The sequence below is a fragment of the Clupea harengus genome, chromosome 13, assembly GCF_900700415.2.
Source record: "Clupea harengus chromosome 13, Ch_v2.0.2, whole genome shotgun sequence".
Classification (NCBI taxonomy): domain Eukaryota; kingdom Metazoa; phylum Chordata; class Actinopteri; order Clupeiformes; family Clupeidae; genus Clupea; species Clupea harengus.
Window position 1 is genome coordinate 29,451,541 of NC_045164.1, and position 2,500 is coordinate 29,454,040.

General features: G+C 38.2%; 1 protein-coding gene across 1 annotated transcript in view; it reads left to right on the plus strand.

Moving 5' to 3' along the window:
* The first annotated feature begins 2,344 nt into the window (after positions 1–2,344).
* cavin4a (caveolae associated protein 4a) overlaps positions 2,345–2,500 on the plus strand; it is a 950-nt gene continuing 794 nt past the window's right edge. Inside the window, exon 1 of the mRNA XM_031579409.1 lies at positions 2,345–2,500. This exon is cut by the window's right edge and continues 126 nt beyond it. The gene's annotated coding sequence lies outside the window, so the exon portion shown is untranslated.

Sequence of the window (2,500 nt, forward strand, 5' to 3'; positions counted from 1 at the left end):
CTCCTCCCTCTCTCTCTCTCTCTCTCTCTCTCTGTCTTCTCTCCTCTCCTCTCTCTCTCTCTCTCTCTCCTCTCTCTCTCTCTCTCTCTCCCTCTCGTTCTTCTCTCTCTCTCTCTCTCACAATTTCAATTTTCAATTTCAATGGCTTTATTGGCATGAATGTATGGACACTGTTGCCAAAGCACTTAAACAATAAGAACAATAATAATAACAACAATAATAACAACCAATGGTAATACAGGAACAGATAAGTTAATTAAATAATAAAAAAATAAATAAAAAATACATAAAATAAAAATGCTTAAATAAAAAACATTACAATTATAATAATTACGTAAAGAAAAACATAGACAGATAAGAATAGATTAAAAAAAAAAAAATAAAAAAAACCACTATTGAGTTCAGGCCTATGTTTATTGGTTGTTATGGCCTGCTCTCGGAGGATGTGGCAGGACTGCACATATTCGGAGGCTTAAAATGTTACAGGTCTCTATTTCCCCCAGGAGGAATGGTAGTTTTGTTGGTTCGTTTAGGTTTATGAAAACCTGGGTGGATGTATTCAAATTGTTTGTAATATGCACTTCTTATATTGTGGTATTTTGTACATTCCGTCAGAAAATGAGGCTCATTTTCGACAGCGTTAATATTGCAGTGGACGCATAGTCTCCCTTCGGGAGCCACCCAGCATTGTCTGTGTCGCCCCTTTTCTACTGCAAGACTATGGTCGCTGAGCCTGTACTTTGTTAATAGAATTCTTTGTTTATAATTTTTTATTTGGATTAAGTATGGTGCCAATTTGCAGTCCTTTTTTAATGTTCTGTATACATTTAGCTTGCTGGATTCTTTCATTTGATTCTTCCAGCAGTTAGTGTAATTTCTATACAGCTTTCTTTTAACTGTTTTAGTTTTGAGGCAATGCTTAAGTCTTTCTTGCTGAGCCCATGTTTTTGGACAAGGTAGTTGAAGGGGTCTCTCTCTGGGTGTCCATCCCTCAGTTGGGCAGCAGTGTGGTGGTGCCTGTCTGGTTTGCTTATTTGCAGATGGTTCCAGAATTTTGCTGCTCTCTTTTGTATGTCTAGAAGGAGTGGGTATCTTCCCAACTCTGCTCTACACGCTATGTTAGGGCAACTCCTGTTTACACCCCAGTATATTTTTGCAGAATTCCAAGTGGAATAGTTCGGGGTGGCTTTTGTCCCATGTGTCCAATTTATTTTAAATTTAGTTCCCCAAACTTCACTCCCATACAGTAATATTGGTTTCAGTATTGAATCAAAAGTTTTAGCCAGAGTTTTATGGGGGGGTTATATTTTAGTAGTGATTTCCTGAGCATGTAATAGGTTTTTCTTGCCTTTTCCGTTAGATCTGTTATTGCTCCATCAAAAAGTCCAGTTGAAGAAATCGTTAGTCCTAAATAACAATATGTTTTTACTTGTTCCAGTTTTTCTTCGCCAATTGTGAAGCTGTAATAATTATTGTGTTTGGAATGTCTTTTTGGAATACAATGATTTTGGATTTATCCAGGTTAATTGGAAGGGCCCATGTTATACTGTATTCGTTGATAATATTCAGACTTTCCTGAAGCGCCTCTGGACTCGGGGAGAGTAGGAGGAGATCATCGGCAAAAAGCAGGCATTTCATTTCTTTATTTAGAAGTTTAAGACCTGGGGACGAAGATCTTTCAATTTTTGTGGCCAAATCATTAATATATATATTGAATAAGGTTGGACTTAAGCAACAGCCTTGTCGAACTCCTTTTGTCTGATCAAAATAATCTGTTAGTCTGTTGTGAATTTTTACACAGCATCTATTGTTTTTATACATATCTTTAATGATGTCATACGTTTTGCCTCCAATTCCACTATCAATTAATTTCAACATAAGTCCATCGTGCCATACTGAGTCGAAAGCTTTGCTAAAGTCAATAAAGCAGCCAAATATTTTACCTTTTTTAACATTTTGTACGTGTTCCTCTATGAGTGTGTGCAAAGTGTATACATGGTCGGTTGTTCTGTTGTTTTGAGAAAAGCCAATCTGGGATGAATTTTATTATATTGTTGTTCTGGATACATTTTTGAATTCTATTGGTCAGGATGCCACAGAATACTTTCCCTAAATTGCTGCCTTGTGAGATGCCTCTATAATTATTAGGATTAAGTTTGTCACCTTTTTTATGGATTGGAGTGATGTGGCTCACCTTCCATTGTTCTGGAAAATGGCCTGAAGACAGGATTAAATTGAATAATTTTAACGTGGCCTCTCTTAATTTAGGTGTGCTGTGTTTTAGCATTTGGTTGTACACTCCATCTATGCCACATGATTTTTTGTTCTTGTTTTGTTTTGTTCTCTCTCTCTCTCCCTCTATCCCCCTCCCTCTCAGGGTGACACTGAGCTGCCATCGGTGGCGGTGACTAAGGTACCAAAGGGGGCGGGGCTGTCTGCGGTGGAGGCGGAGCCTGAGGAGTACGAGCCTCCGGGCGACCTATCGTCGGACGACGAGTAC